Source organism: Halichoeres trimaculatus, unplaced genomic scaffold (genome assembly GCF_033239565.1).
Source record: "Halichoeres trimaculatus isolate MK-OKI-2021-1 unplaced genomic scaffold, fHalTri1.1 fHalTri1_scaffold_24, whole genome shotgun sequence".
In the NCBI taxonomy this organism is placed as follows: domain Eukaryota; kingdom Metazoa; phylum Chordata; class Actinopteri; order Labriformes; family Labridae; genus Halichoeres; species Halichoeres trimaculatus.
The window spans coordinates 4,382,620-4,396,968 of record NW_027437202.1 but is presented as its reverse complement, the minus strand read 5'-3'; the positions used below and the strand labels follow the sequence as shown (position 1 = coordinate 4,396,968).

At 46.3% G+C, this 14,349-nt stretch overlaps 11 non-coding genes across 11 annotated transcripts; 8 read left to right on the top strand and 3 right to left on the bottom strand.

Annotated features, from left to right (window-relative positions):
• The first annotated feature begins 892 nt into the window (after positions 1 to 892).
• Positions 893 to 965, top strand: trnam-cau (transfer RNA methionine (anticodon CAU)). The gene has a single exon. It is a non-coding gene; the product is annotated as a tRNA-Met (tRNA).
• A 390-nt stretch (positions 966 to 1,355) lies between these two features.
• Positions 1,356 to 1,428, top strand: trnak-cuu (transfer RNA lysine (anticodon CUU)). The gene has a single exon. It is a non-coding gene; the product is annotated as a tRNA-Lys (tRNA).
• A 230-nt stretch (positions 1,429 to 1,658) lies between these two features.
• Positions 1,659 to 1,729, top strand: trnag-gcc (transfer RNA glycine (anticodon GCC)). Its single transcript has one exon. It is a non-coding gene; the product is annotated as a tRNA-Gly (tRNA).
• Positions 1,730 to 2,022: 293 nt separating this feature from the next.
• trnad-guc (transfer RNA aspartic acid (anticodon GUC)) lies at positions 2,023 to 2,094 on the bottom strand. The gene has a single exon. It is a non-coding gene; the product is annotated as a tRNA-Asp (tRNA).
• Positions 2,095 to 2,398: 304 nt separating this feature from the next.
• On the top strand, positions 2,399 to 2,471 carry trnam-cau (transfer RNA methionine (anticodon CAU)). The gene has a single exon. It is a non-coding gene; the product is annotated as a tRNA-Met (tRNA).
• A 232-nt stretch (positions 2,472 to 2,703) lies between these two features.
• On the bottom strand, positions 2,704 to 2,775 carry trnad-guc (transfer RNA aspartic acid (anticodon GUC)). The gene has a single exon. It is a non-coding gene; the product is annotated as a tRNA-Asp (tRNA).
• A 1,235-nt stretch (positions 2,776 to 4,010) lies between these two features.
• trnam-cau (transfer RNA methionine (anticodon CAU)) lies at positions 4,011 to 4,083 on the top strand. The gene has a single exon. It is a non-coding gene; the product is annotated as a tRNA-Met (tRNA).
• A 434-nt stretch (positions 4,084 to 4,517) lies between these two features.
• trnag-gcc (transfer RNA glycine (anticodon GCC)) lies at positions 4,518 to 4,588 on the top strand. Its single transcript has one exon. It is a non-coding gene; the product is annotated as a tRNA-Gly (tRNA).
• Positions 4,589 to 5,149: 561 nt separating this feature from the next.
• trnag-gcc (transfer RNA glycine (anticodon GCC)) lies at positions 5,150 to 5,220 on the bottom strand. Its single transcript has one exon. It is a non-coding gene; the product is annotated as a tRNA-Gly (tRNA).
• A 1,083-nt stretch (positions 5,221 to 6,303) lies between these two features.
• Positions 6,304 to 6,374, top strand: trnag-gcc (transfer RNA glycine (anticodon GCC)). Its single transcript has one exon. It is a non-coding gene; the product is annotated as a tRNA-Gly (tRNA).
• A 434-nt stretch (positions 6,375 to 6,808) lies between these two features.
• trnam-cau (transfer RNA methionine (anticodon CAU)) lies at positions 6,809 to 6,881 on the top strand. The gene has a single exon. It is a non-coding gene; the product is annotated as a tRNA-Met (tRNA).
• The last annotated feature ends 7,468 nt before the right edge of the window (positions 6,882 to 14,349 follow it).

Genomic DNA, 14,349 nt, shown 5'->3' with positions numbered 1-14,349 from the left:
ATCGGTATAAGAAGACATACAAACAGTGTTTTAAAAGTGTTCGCTGCGAAAACCCATGTGCAAGTTTAAGCTAGCTCTACGGCCATGTAACACGCAACCATCAGGTTTATTACACGTTTATTCAGTAAGATGTTTTTTTAATTCTGCAGACGCCCGTGGTTTCTGTTGTGAAATATCAGTGAGTTTGGTGAATGTTCTGTTCTCTGAATTTGAATTTTTAAAGTCGTCGGGCTTATGTAGCATTTGCAGGAGAGTTAACACATGTCGAGTTGTCATCGCGACGTTAGCATCGAACTTGCCTCACTTCAATTAGTGCATTTTAATCAAGTTGTAATGGTTGTAATGTAAGCTTTGAGCATTGTTTTTTTTAATTTATTTCGCTTTTTCATTGCTTTATTGACGACAGAAGTGTGGCCTTGTTATTACAACAGGTAATGTAGTTTGATATGCGGGAGATCGGGGTTCGATTCACTCATGAAGATGTGATACGGTGTTTGCTGTGTCTTTATAAAACCGAGGCATTCTAAATACATTTTCCAGAAAGATAGAAGGAAAGTGGTCTTAATTTGTGCACGATAGATAAGGCCTCAGGATGTACCTTTTAACGAAAGCTTCAGCGCCGCAGTGGAAGCGCTATGCCTCCATCTGGTGGACGGTGACGGGTACTACCTCCCCAAAATCTGAATTTCTTTGCAGGATATGGCCGCCATTGATAGAGCATGAATACCGTTTTAACAGCACTTGAATGTGCGTGTATGTTTTTCACTTAAGACCGTTTAGGCGAAAATATGTTTTTTTTGCATTCTGAAGTGTAACCAGAGGTATTATAGCTCATAAAGGGCACATTGTTTGTGACGGATTTTTAAACGCTTCCGGAATGGTGTTGTGACAGGCCTCGTTGGCGCAGTAGGCAGCGCGTCAGTCTCATAATCTGAAGGTCGTGAGTTCGAGCCTCACACGGGGCATGTGTTTTGCTCATGAACCATTCACTGTTGCTGATCACACCTTTCCCTATATAATGAAGCAATGTAGTTTTAACTGTGTCTCCTCATCAAAGACTGATGTATGGTTCTGTTTTAATGGGATAAGCTACTTCCATTTGATGGTAATTGTTGGAACATGTGGAACCTCAAATGGAGATTGAAGAGCCTGAAGAATCCATGTTTAGGCATGCTAGCTAACCTGATTTATGTGACCATACACTTTTTGTAGAACCATACTTTTCTAATCAAGAACAATGTTAATTGTTGTGAAATCATTCATGAAAAGCTAAGATTGCAATTGCCCCCAATGTTGGTAGTGTAGACAGATTGAGTTACATTACATAAATGAAGCATTTTTTTGTTGCAATATAAGCCCGGCTAGCTCAGTCGGTAGAGCATGAGACTCTTAATCTCAGGGTCGTGGGTTCGAGCCCCACGTTGGGCGCAATTGTTTTGGTTTTTTTGTCTTGTCATGGATGGCCTTTAAAAAGCCAAATCATCCAGTTACCTTTTTGCCGCAAGTCATGCGTGACTTCAGTAAAAAGTAGTCCCTAGGATACTTCTGTGGGCATTTGGGCCTCTTTTTTATATTATGATTTTAGAATTTGTTTAATCGCCGTGGGTGGTACACCTGTTCCCTTTCAAGAATCACTGGTTGTGTGAGCATGACAGTGAGCATTGGTGGTTCAGTGGTAGAATTCTCGCCTGCCACGCGGGAGGCCCGGGTTCGATTCCCGGCCAATGCAACATCCTTTTTGATTTTTCTACTCTATATGTGGGCATTCTGTGTTTCTTTTTAATGTTTTTCTGGTTGGGTGATAAAAAATGTCCAGTCTAGCTATTTAAGTGGTGAAGGACTGATATACAATTCTCCTTGAAAGAATTCTCTCTGAATATGGAGGTGAGAGCAGGTAGGTGATTGTTACAACTCTCTTAACACCAAAAGGAAGTGACAGAAAAATATTCAATGTCTTTGATGTTATTTTATGTGCATTCTGACAACAAGCAGTTGTGGTAGGGGATGAAAAAGGATGTTGCACTCCCCGTCGGGGAATCGAACCCCGGTCTCCCGCGTGACAGGCGGGGATACTCACCACTATACTAACGAGGAGATGTTTTGTTGCATTTTGCAGCTGTTTATTAACCCACAAAAGCAGAACTGGCATGGTTAAAATTATACCATGATGAAGGACAACTTCCACCAGGTCTGTATATGGTTCAACTCCGCGTTGAACGATGACGTTATCATAAAGTCTAAGTCTCAGTTCTTGTCCGAGTGTGTGCTTACACTTTTGGGCTGACCCACTGGGGACAGACTTCAAGCCTTGAAGAGTGATCATAGCGAAAGAGGCGCAGGTATGCCATCAAAATCAATCTTGAAAGATTGCGATGGTACAAAAAATCCAGTTTTTTAAGCCTCGTTGGCGCAGTAGGCAGCGCGTCAGTCTCATAATCTGAAGGTCGTGAGTTCGAGCCTCACACGGGGCAGCTCTTTTCTTTGAGCCTGGACTTGTCTCTGGCTGGTGGCCTGTCCTGACTGAGGGCTTTCATCCTGTCAGATCAAGACAGTACCTATAAGTATCTTCTTGCAGGTAGGTTATTGTAAGGATCTTCTGAATACTAAAAGGAAGTGACAGTAAAATACACAATGTCTGTGAAGTTATTTTATGTGCCTTCTGACAACAAGCAAATGTTGTAGGGGATGATAAAGGATGTTGCACTCCCCGTCGGGGAATCGAACCCCGGTCTCCCGCGTGACAGGCGGGGATACTCACCACTATACTAACGAGGAGATATTCATGTTGGATTACTACTGATTTTTTACCCACAAAAGCAGAGCTGGAATGGTAAAAATTTTAGTACAATGAAGGACAACTTCCACCAGGTCTGCATATGCTTCGACTCCACTCTATCACATTATCATAAGGTCTAAGTCTCATTTCTTTCAAAGTGTGTGCTTCCAATTTTGGGCTGATCGACTGGGGACTGACTTTAAGCCTTGAGGAATCATCTTGTCAATAGAGGCGCCCAGGAGGCTATAAACATCAACCTTCAAAGATCATTGTGGTCCAAAAAAATCAAGTTTTTTGATTTGATGCATCACTGTTCATAACTTTTATGGACAGAATTTCTAGGCGCAGCCAGGGTGTCGAGGGGGTCCGGTTTGGTGACCTCAGGATTGGATCACTTCTTTTTGCAGATGATGTGGTCCTGTTGGCTTCATCAAGCCGTGACCTTCAACTCTCTCTGGATCAGTTCGCAGCCCAGTGTGAAGCGGCTCGGATGAGAATAAGCACCTCCAAATCTGAGTCCATGGTCCTCAGCCGGAAAAGGGTGGAGTGCCCTATCCGGGTGGGGGATGAGATCCTGCCCCAAGTGGAGGAGTTTAAGTGTCTCGTGGTCTTGTTCATGAGTTAGGGGAGGATGGAGCAAGAGGTCGACAGGCGGATTGGTGCACGACTGCAGTAATGCGTACTCTGCACAGGTCTGTCTTGGTGAAGAGGGAGCTGAGCCAGAAGGCAAAGCTCTCTGTTTACCGGTTGATCTTCATTCCCACCCTCACCTATGGTCATGAGCTTTGGGTAGTGACCGAAAGAACAAGATAACGGGTACAAGCGGCCGAAAAGAGCTTCCTCCGTAGGGTGGCCGGGCTCTCCCTTAGAGATAGAGTGAGAAGCTCCGCTATCCAGGAGGAGCTCGGAGTAGAGCCGCTGCTCTTCCGCGTTGAGAAGAGCCAGATGAGGTGGCTCGGGCATCTGATGAGGATGCCTCCCGGACGCCTCCCTGGTGAGGTGTTCAGGGCACATCCCATAGGGAGGAGACCCCCGGGCAGACCCAGGACATGCTGGGGAGATTACATCTCTTGGCTGGCCGGGGAACGTCTCGGAATCCCCCGGGAAGAGCAGGACAAAGTGGCTAGGGAGAGGGAAGTCTGGGCTTCCCTGCTTAGGCTGCTGCCCCCGCGACCTGACCCTGGATAAGCGGTAGAAAATGGAAAAAAAATGGATGCCATCCCTGCTTTTTCAAGCCTCGTTGGCGCAGTAGGCAGCGCGTCAGTCTCATAATCTGAAGGTCGTGAGTTCGAGCCTCACACGGGGCAGTTCTTTTCTTTGGGCCTGGACTTGTCTCTGGCTGATGGCCTGTCCTGACTTGGGGCTATCCTTCTGTCAGATCAAGATGGTACCCTTAAGGATCTTTTTGCATCCATCAAATCTTCACCTCAGTCTTCGGGAAGACAATTTTAAATATTTTCAAGTTGTTTATTTGGACCAAACAGTCAGTGGCACACGATTAAAGATGTGCCCGGTTTGGAGATCGAACAAATGACCTACTCGATTTCAGCATGGTTCTGCAAGTGCTGTACAGGTCAGTGCCTGTCTCAGCACAGACAAAGTACTAGCACCAGCACTGAACAAACACTGGTGCACTGTTGAAAAGGGGGTATCAGGGACAACTTTTGACCATAGACCTTGCACTTTTCCTTCAACTTTGTTCGGCCATCGTTCCTATAGTTGCGCAGAAGCTTGCATGTGAGCATTGGTGGTTCAGTGGTAGAATTCTCGCCTGCCACGCGGGAGGCCCGGGTTCGATTCCCGGCCAATGCATCATCCTTTTTGTAGGGAATGTTGTGCTGTAGACTAGGGCTGCACGATTATCGCAATCGCAATGTCAGTGCATGCAATTCAGATTTTTCTCCATGATAACCAAGAAAGTCAGTAGACTCATCGTGACACAACTTTTTTTATTAAATCGCAAGCACAATCGCAATCGCAATATTGTCCACCTAATCGCAAATCGCACCCTTACCCCAAATCGTGCAGCACTACTGTAGACCCAAACAATAGAGCTCAAAAGAGCATGTAACTTGTTTTTCTCAATACAGAATGGTACCATGTTGCAGAGCACAACCAGTTATGGGAACAATCAGAGCTGTTCTAGCACACAGACAAACTGAAAAATGAAAGTAGGTAACTGACTTTGTTAAGGACCCCATGGGACAAGGGATCCACAAATTAACGGTTTATAAAGTAGAACCCGAATAGCAACGACCACTATTTTGGGGTTAAAAAGTATAGTAACAACAATGTAGTAAACAAGAAAGCTGGTTCCGTTTAAGCTCCTATGTTTGGGTCAGCAACACAATATATTCCCGAAGAAAAGGCTGATGCATTGGCCGGGAATCGAACCCGGGCCTCCCGCGTGGCAGGCGAGAATTCTACCACTGAACCACCAATGCTCACATGACTATGGTTTTGAAGCCATTGGAACCACGCCTGAACAAAGTTCAGCAAAAGAGGCCAGGTTCATGAGATCAATGATGATGGTGTTGTCTGCCAACTCCAGGAGTTACTCAGAGGGGTCCTTTGAGGTGCAGTCATAGGTGTAGAGAGAGAAGAGTAGTGGGGAGAGCACACATTCCTGGGGGGCGCTGGTCTTTACTGTTAAGCTGCGTTTCCACCAAGCAGTACGGGTCGGTTCAGTACGGTTTGGGACAGTTAAGTCTCATCCCGTTTGCGTTTCCACAGCAAACGGTGCCCTCTCGTGGTGGGCGGCATGTAAGCCGGATGCCGGAAGCCGCAGCTGGTAAACAGTAGCCTGACGCCGTAGCAGCTTACCCTGCTATTAAATCCAACAAAGAAGAAAACGCGACAAAGTAAACAAAGAGCACGGATGGAAGACATGCAGCATTTCATCCACTCTGTGATTTTCATGTAACTCTCTGTTACAAAGTGCAATCAAGCTTTGTGTCAGAGAAGTCTGTGTGCCGCCAGGAGAAATGCAGCCGCTGTCGGGGTGAGTGACGATTCTTTTGACCAATCAACCGTTTGCAGTGTGTAGCTCCACCTCCGGAGAGCGGATCGGTTCAGTCTGGCACCCATACGAAAGGGTCCCAAAAAAGTGGGACGGCTCGTCTCGGTTTTTAGGGGTCCGTCCCGGGATGAGTCTGTGGAAACGCCGCTAAAAGCGCATATCGAGACAAACCGACCCGGACTGCTTGGTGGAAACGCAGCTTTAGAGTGCCGGGTGTGATGGACTCCAATCTCACCTGCTGGGTTCTGTCAGTCACGAAGTTGGAGTTCCAAGTTTTTCCAACTTGGCAACTGGAAGGGTGAACTCGGAGATGGTGTCACTCCCACTCCTGACTTCCCAGTTCTGAGTAGAAACAGAACGCAGCAACAGGTTCAGCTCCTCTGCTTGTGGGGGTTCTCGACATGGTAGGGGGGATGGTCTCCTGTAGTTGACAGCCTCCTGAAGGCCCCTTTTCCCCCCAACTCAGTTCAGGCATTGTTTCAAAAGTTGCGAAATGGAAGGTATGTAAGCATTGGTGGTTCAGTGGTAGAATTCTCGCCTGCCACGCGGGAGGCCCGGGTTCGATTCCCGGCCAATGCATCATTCCATTTTGTTCAGAAAGTTGTGGTGTAGACCTAAACACAAAGCTCTGTCCATACTGACTTGGCGGTTTTCAGGGTGTTGGCCCATGCCCAATATTTCACTTTTAAGCCAATATCGGTCAATCCTGATAACAAGGGATGCACCAATTCAACTTTTCCAGTTCCAATACCAATGCCAATCATTTATACTGTGCATCCCTACTAAAGTCGACTTCTGGCTGAAGCCACTTAAGATAACGTATGCAAAGCTAGGACTGGATCATTAGCTGAAAACACTTAGTGGCTGTTTTGACCCACAGGCTTGATGGCTGAAAAATGAAGCTTAGGATGGCTTTTGACTCTTTAGAAATGGGAAAGAGAATAAAGAAAAAGCACAGAAATGCTTTAGGAAATGATGTATCTGTGTTATAAACTACACCTAGTGGTTTCCAGGCCTCGTTGGCGCAGTAGGCAGCGCGTCAGTCTCATAATCTGAAGGTCGTGAGTTCGAGCCTCACACGGGGCATGTGTTTTTGCCTCTTGTGTCTAAAGGTCACTTTGGAGTTGTCTTTGTACTCTGTAGATTTATTGGTCTGATGGCCCCTCAGGCACTCTCTTTCGCAAGCAGCGCTTTGCTGCACAGTTGTAATGGATTGACTTCTGTAAAGATACTGGTCTGTGCCTGTTGGAGTCCTGCCCACAGCTGACAACTTGGTACACAGACTGTACTGACAAGGTGTTCCCATCCTGTAAACCCAGACCACAAACTTTAAAACACTGAGACTAACTGTATGCTGACAAAAGAGATACTCTGTGTTGTTTATTTAAGAATCCCCCCTTTTCAAAATACGTCATTGCGGGCTGTAAATGTCACGTCTCTGTTTCCATAATACGGCCTCTCTGTTTGCTCTGGGAAAATGTAAATATTATCACAACAGGGCGTATATTTAACATCCCATTAAGACTAAGCATTTGAAATATTTCCTCCTGTGTTTCAGCCATTTCTTCACGTTAAAACCACCAAACGTCAGAGATCCAGGCTTTCCTGAAGTCCTGAAGACCCTCCAACTGCCGTCCAAAGACAAGGACATTGTTATGGGTTTGAAAAGGTGAATCTGGGTCATGGACATACAGGAGCCAAGCCCTCAATCCACCAATGGACAGAAAACACAGCATTCATTACTTGAGCTTAAGGGGTAAGAAAGACTGATGATGGTTACAACAATTATTATTCCATTTATCTTTTGGCATCAGCACTTGACTGTTGCCCTGATTTGCCTTTTGTGTAAAGCATCTTTTTGTTTTAAGGGTGAGACATCACTCAGGAAGTTATCAATTTGAAGAACACCCTGAAACTGAAATGTAAACAGAACAAAGTTTAGCTTGAGTTTTATTCTGTTCTTCCCATGTTTTCATTTACCTTTGTTTTTCAAGCAATTTTCAAGCTGATGTTTTTATTGTGTGCTTAAAATATTATTTAATCTGGATATAATCTTCAAATTAAAACTTGAATCTTTAAAGCCCCTGTAAGTTTTCTCTTGAGAGCCCTCACAAACATGGGAGAATCGCTGGCAGAAGGTATCAAGTTTGTCTGTCCAAAATCAACATAAAGTTCCTTACAGGTGCTTTAATGAGAATTGTGATTTCAGGTGTCGTTATGTTTTTCTGCAATTTTTGTCTGTAAACGCTACAAAAAAATCTTAAAATGAGTTTTTATGCAATAAAAGCTGAAATATCAATCCTTAGTGGTATATATGACCTAGTTCTATGCATATCTGTTTTTTACAGCCAGTATTGTAAAAGATTTTGCTGCTTTGTTGGCGATATCCTCCATTTTTTCTTCAATAAAGTTTCTTCTATTTGTCCTTGAGTTTAAGCTTCATCTTGATGATTTATTTCAAATTAGTGTATTAACTACTTAAATCTCCTGTCTCAGTGTCTTGTCAGTAGAGGCTGTGGTTGCACAGGAACACTCTGGACATTCAGGTTGAACGTTTACAGAAAAGCATGGCTCACGTCTCTCTATTTACCTTCTGCAGTTTCAACATTATGCAACCTTTGGAATCAGACTTCAGAGTGGAACTTTCCCAGAGCCCGCCCTCCCCTTCAGGTGCATGTGATGTGTTTATGAATAGCCATGATGCTGACATGTTGGAAGTGCTCTAACAGGCATGTCTCAACTCTCCCCCCTTCACTTTGGCAGCACATCAGTCATACCTGCTGTTGTATGTTTAACATGTGATTTTGTTGCCAGGAGGCAGACATAGGTTGAACTCTGAGGGGTTTACTGAGGTGTTAAATCTGTATAGGAGGATCTGTATAGAACCTTTGGCCTAGAAGAACAAGCTGGCCCTATATGAGAAGAAGGATCAACTCAGTCTTTGTGTCAGGACTTGTTTCACTTTGTATGCTGTCAGCCATGATTGTGTTATGATCCCATACATCAAAGGGTGCCTTTGATTAAGTAAATCATGCCTGAAACATTCCTAAAAGGCAAATTTCTCTTAAATAACCGTGTATAAAGGTAAATTATCTTGTAATACTGAAGGATAAGCATAATCATCATGGAAAATACCAGTGTTTGGAGTAGCTTCAAAGACATCAATCAATACTGTTAAGTTATTACAGCTGGCTAATAGTAGCACTTCCCAAACAGTGGTTTCCGAGAAAATAAATAAACACAGCCCCTGAGTCCGAGGGTGCTTTCAAATCCTCTGTAAATACTGTAAAATAGTGACTCGTGTCTTAGATTTAGATAGAAGGAAATTAAATTCAGTGTAAGACAGTCAGCTGCTGATATAGGACTATAAGGAGATAAACTTTTGTTCCAGGTCGTGAGGTAGCCTGAAAAATAACACAATCCGCTTTACATTTCTATGCAAGCACTGCATATAACGCACTTAAATATCAGGAATCTGTGGATTCCGATTTTTCAGTTGAGCCTGAAGGTTGCACCAGTTCGAAGCAATGGGCAGACACGCGCATGCGCGGTGTTCGTGTTTGCATTCCTCCTCCCTCCCTCTGAGACTGACAGCCCGTTAGCTGCTGCTGCTCACCGGCAATGATACAGCAAACACGTACTCGGTAAGACACATCGAGATGGACTTAATGAGCACTTTCCACCACTACAAAGACGGATATTACTTAAACGACGTTGTCTGATCATAACAGACGGAGTTTGATCTTCGAAGGGATCATAATTTGGCTTCGGGAAAAAAGGAGGCTCGACGCCTGGGAGAGCAATGGATGCGGCGGTTGGTTTCTGCGACATACACCGGCCAGCTAAGAGACGTCCACATTCACTTTAAAGATCTGGTCTGTGCACCCTTTCTATCCAGGACTAGACTGGTTTATTTTCACTCAATCCTGACACTAAAAGTTGGCATATAAAGCTCTACAAATCTGCGCCAAGTTTTACAAGAGCGTGGCTAATCCAAAACAGCTTGAAGCTAACCAGCAGCTAGCTACGTTTTCGCTTTCTTTGTTTATTTCGTTTAATTCGTTGTTTGCGGTGTTTTTATGTCGATGTGGTTTCGCTGATACGTGTATCAAGAAGAGGGACAGCGTCCTTGAGCTTTCATTGCTGGATTGGGAGGCAGGAGTGGATTTTAAACGACATAAATCATCTGACTTCTCACTTATGGCTCTTTAGTATCGCGGTACTGCAGCTGACCTAGCCAGCTAGCATCTGTTAGCTAGTCACTTCTTGGCCTTTGCTAACTCCTTTAAGGAATAAAATGCACCATCAGGACTTTTCCGGAGACCCTCCCGGGACTGGGAGCAGGAAATCGTCTTTCCACTTCAGGAGGGGCAGCAGCGGTGCATCTGCAGCCGCCGGAGGTGGAGCGAGCTCGGCTGACGACAATGCGACCCAGGCTGGATCCTCGTCTCCCGCACTCCACCACCAGCAGCAGTCCCAAGCGGCTGGAGCACAGGTGAAGAAGAAGAGTGGCTTCCAGATAACCAGCGTCACATCAGCTCAGATCAATGTGAGTGGCAACAACAGTTTAGCAGATGACACAGAGAGCTATGATGACATGGATGAGTCGCATACAGAAGACCTCTCCTCCTCTGATATGCTGGATGTTTCCGTTTCCAAGGCAACAGATACAGGTGTGCCAGAGAGGAGCTCCTCTGATGAGACACTGAACAGTCTCCATGGGGTTGACACACCTGGACTTGTGTCACCCAATGAGCCTCTTCACCTTCATTCCATCCCTCAAGGGTCCCAGCAGCACACCTCTATGGTAAACGGGACCCTGCCTCATCATTACTATCCTCAGCAACACAACCAGCCCCACCATCATCACTCTGACAGCCTGGGAGGAGGGGAACCAGCTCTTCCAATTGCACCTTTGGCTACATCAAGCCCAGCGATGAAAACAGGGCCCAGCCAGTCCCAGAGGCAGCCTGTGTTGGATAACACTAAACCTCCAGCCCCTATTGTTGGTGTTACAGCCAGTGATCCACAACTACAAGGTGGTGTGAACATTTCTAACGTGTCTGCTGTTTCTGCTGCTGCTGCAGTTCCTTCTTCTGGCCCTGCAGGTTTTGATAACACTACTGTGAGCGGGCAAGGAGGAACAGGCCCGTCTGCTGCTGCTGCTCCAAACACTCAAACCCAGCCCACCCAAACTCAAACGGCCACAGGCTCTCGTTTCAGGGTGGTCAAACTAGACACTAACTCTGAGCCATTCCGTAAAGGAAGATGGACTTGTACAGAGTATTATGAAAAGGAGATTCCTCATCCTACGACAGCTGAGGCACCAAAAGGTGCAGAGGTGGCCGCAGAGACTGAGGCAGGTAATGCTGGGATTAATCAGGGGATACCTGCTGTGCAGCCACCTCACACACTGCAGCCATACCAGCCGCCAAGCCAGGACTTCACAAGTCCACAAGCCATGCAGAGCCCTCCTCAAGGGATGGCCCAACCCACTCCGCTGTCCTACGTTTCCCCCCAGGAGGTGGTTGGTGGGGCTCACATGCAAAAACCAGTGGCTCCCCTTCCTACAGCTACACTACAGGCTGGTGTGAGTCATCCTCCCCCAGCAGGAATTCCACAGCAGCTGCCCTATGCTGTGGATCCAGCCCAAGGAGGCTACCCTGCTCCTCAGCTCCACGCAGGAGTCATGGCTCCTGGAAATGTCCGACAACCAGATTTCATCCAGCCTACTGCTCCCTTCCAGACCCAGGTTCAGCCTCCACCACCACATGTCACTACAGGAATCCCTATAACACCAGTTCCAGGGGTCACAGCCCAGCCAGCTGTCAGCATCACCCAGCAGCTGGCTCAGGGTCAGGTGGCACCACCTGGACCAGGAACTTTCACAGGACAGCCTCAGACTCTGCCAACTCACCCTCAACCACAAATCCAGCCCCCTTCTGCTGCCACAGTGCCCACCCATGGGCACCCTTACACCCCTCTCACAGCTGTCCTCCAGCCTCTTCTCACTCCTGGCGCAACTTTCACCAACGTCCCAGGAGGAGGGAGCTCGATACGAACATCTCACTTAGAAGATGCTCAGAAGCTGCTGCTGCAGCACCAAGGCCTGCTGGGTTTCCCCCGACTGGGGGTGGCTGCGGCAGGTGGAGAGGGGGCTGCGGAGGCCGGCGTTGCTGCTGGAACTTTGGCTCATATGGGGATGTCAGCTGAGGCGAGCGCTTTCATGGTGGCGGCTGCTGCGGGACTCAGGACACAGCATGCTGAAGGAGAGGAGGACAGGTGAGAGAAGATATTCTTCCCTCTAAGTTTTAAATGTGTCATGAACTTTGTTTTGCAGGTTTATAAAAAGAAGTTACTAATCAAATGTTGCTTTTTAAGATAAAGCACTCATCACATTTTACAAACTACATCCGTGCCTCTAACACCACCCTGTTCCATTCAGATCTAGAAATCCAATGTCACATTGGCGCACTCCCCTGAGGTCACTCTCTGTCAGCCTGCATGAGGGAGCAGTGAAAAAAAGCTCTCTGGACATTGCTGTTGTAAAAATATCAGGGGCTGTAATGGAATAAGAGGTGCTGCTGAGTCACTGAAGCTGCTGTATGACTCAGCAGAAGCTCCCCCTCCCCTACAATCCGCATCTGCTCCTATTAGATCAGGACTGTGTGTCAGAACGGCTACATCTCCCTCACGCTATCCTTCTTTTTTGTTCAAAGCTCACTTGTTCGACCCTGAGGGATCTGTGCAGTGGGTTATTTATGTGCACAATTACTCAATTCTACGTCCAGTTAAAGAGCGGTTGCTTCAGCTGCAGGTGGTTTCTAAAAAAAAAAATGCAAGGTTAGTCTAAAAAGAGTCGATGCCCTGGAAAAACAGAAAAAAAAATGTTCCATGCCTTATTTGAAGACAGTGTTGGCCTTTCAGAATCAGGAGTCGTGTTGCATTAATCAGATCAACCCTGCCTGCAAAGAAGTGGAGCACTGTTGTGGCAGCAGGGTTGTGTTACCACTGTACTGTCCTGTGTTCTGGTTTAGCAGGTGATTCGTGTTGTGTGCACAACAATAATGCCTGCAGGGGATGGAGACTCTCAGCCTCTCCTTGCATTTATAACAAAAAGAGAAACATGTTTTTTCTCATGTCATCAAATTCAGAAGCTCCTGGCTGCAGGATAACGACGACAGACGCAGTAGGGAGTTAAAAACACAGGGAATCTGACTGTGCGTGTGTTTTCAGCTGTTCCGATTGAGTCTGAACTCGAGGAACTTTGAGACACGGGGTGCAACAACTGCTGCTTTCAGCTGCAGACAGAGCAGAGCTGTTGAGCGTGTTAGAAGCTTTTGTCAGCAATCTGCGGCGCCCCATCATGACTGTAAGCGTGTGTGTGTATGTGTGTGCTTGGTATGTCTCCATCTTTTTGTCTGTTTGGACCCTGCAGTGAATCAGTCACTGTCCATGTGTGAGTCTGCTTTGTTTGTCGTCATGCTGCGATTTCTTTCCATCTCCTATTGTTTGTTTTCTTTTTTTTCCGAGTCACTTTCCCTTCTGTCTCTTCCCTCTTTTAAACTCTTTTCTTTGCATGCATTATTTACTCCACGTTCAAAGTGTGCAAAGCTGAAGTCAACAGGTTTCAACTTTTAGAACCTGATCTTTGCACAGTTTCCTACGTGATCCTCGTCATGCAGCAAAACAGGGATGTTGAGTGGGTGTGTCGTTTCGTTTCACCTGCCTGCTGTCTGCTTGTATATCTGTCAGCGAGCCAGTGAGAGTGCTGTAAGGGAGTGCGATATGAATCAGGGCTTTCATCAGGCCCTCGTGCCTCCCTGGGTGGAATTTCAGCCTGCAGGTCAGTGCTGCTGGTGTAATTTGACTGCTGGAGCTGTGCCGGTTTGCAGTTGGAGGAAACACACACACACACACCTGTTATCTAAAGTCCATTTTGAACTGAGGAGCTGTAAAAGCACAAACTGTCATAATGTCAGCACAGTCTGTCTCTTTATTCCAAGGCTCCTTACTGTTGAAAAACTGCTATTTTGGAAGCTGTAACATTTTCCCCCACTTCAACACTTTTTATCCCCAAAATCTTGAAGCTATTTTCACTCCTGGGTGTTGAAAATGGAAGCTCTTGCGTGCTCATTTGTTAGCGTACATAAACACAGGAGCAACGTGTGTTTCACACCCAACAAAGTGTCAAAAATGAAGTGTCGGAGAGTGTTTTACGAGGCAGTTCATCCACATGGCGTCATGAATTGGAGCTGTTAAACCTCAAGCTGCAACCTGGAGTGATTATTCCCTTATAAAAGCTGCTCACACACCTCTGCTCTCGAGTTTGGACTGAGCATGCTCTTGGAGGCACATTTTCTGTTCACGAGCCTCAAAAACATGCCGTGACTCCCGGACATTAGTCCCTATTTTAAAAACAGCACATGATCACTCACAGATTAGAGCCTCAGCGACATGTTGGCGTGCTTTCTCACTTGACCTTTTTGGGATTTTGGATTTCCAGACGCTGCTTGTATTAGTGTTTCTTTGTGCTTGCTTTTTCCTCTTTCGA